Consider the following 1,195-nt stretch of genomic DNA (forward strand, 5'->3'; position numbering starts at 1 on the left):
GGTGGGATGCTCCCAAGTCACAGCCCTGCAGACTGGCTGCAACCGGTGCGATGAAGCGAGAGCTGGTTTTGCTTCAATCCCAGACTGACTCACCCAGCCCCCCCGCCGCCTAACAAGAAAGCTTCTAGTTTCTTTTTAACTGCAAAAAATAGGTGCTTTGCATATGTGCTGGTGCGCCCCCCCGTTCTGCCCAACTTAGATCCCCCCACGGAGCAGGCCCTATCCCAATGCAATCGGTAAGAGCCGACCTTAACCCGCATCACAGCAGCCACACATGCTCCGGTAACCTGGCTCCCACGCATGCGCAGCTATGAGCTTCTCGCCCACATGCTCCCCTACCGCGGCTCCCACGCATGCGCACCCACATGCTACCGTAACCTGGCTTCTGCGCATGCGCAGCCATGGCTAAGCTTCACGCCTATTCAGCCTACCCAGGCATTCACGCATGCGCACCCATACGTTCCCCTATCTCGCTTTCCACGCATACGCAGCTGACTGAGCTTCGTGCCTACACGGTGCCCCTACCCGGCTTCCACGCACGCGCAGTTATGACTAGGCTTCGCGCCCACATACTCAATCCACCCAGGCACCCTTGAAGGCGCACCCACACTTCCCACCCCATCGACGCATGCGCAGATATGACTACATGTAAATAAAAAAATAAAAATAAAAATAAAAAAATTAAAAAAAAAAGTCAGGCCCATTCAACTCCCCCCCGCTTCTACTCATGTGCACCTACATGATTCCCACCCTCCGCGGTTTCCACGCATGCACAGCTATAGCTAAGCTTCGTGCCTCAGGTATCCACGCACGCGCACCTACACTCTCCCCTACCCGTTTCCACGCATATGCAGCTATAGCTAAGCTTCGCGCCAGCATATTCAACCCTACCCAGGCCTCCACGCATGCGCACCTACACGCTCCCGCTACCCGCTCCCACGCATGCGCAGCTGTTTCATGGCCACATGCTCAGACCCCCCCACTTCCGCGACTAGACTTCGCGCCTACCCTCCCCATGCGCAGAGCCAATAACAATAACAATAACAATAATAATAATAAACCCATCAGGGGAAAAAAAAAAGCGCCTTGGCTCTGCCGCCGGGCATGCGCACAAGTGTCGGGCGCCGTGCGCGTGCGCGGCGGTGACGCAGGTGGGCACCGGCGCGGCGCTGGCGGCAGCGGGCGTGGGTGGCCG

Source organism: Crocodylus porosus, unplaced genomic scaffold (assembly GCF_001723895.1).
Source record: "Crocodylus porosus isolate Cpor-Errol unplaced genomic scaffold, CroPor_comp1, whole genome shotgun sequence".
Lineage (NCBI taxonomy): Eukaryota > Metazoa > Chordata > Crocodylia > Crocodylidae > Crocodylus > Crocodylus porosus.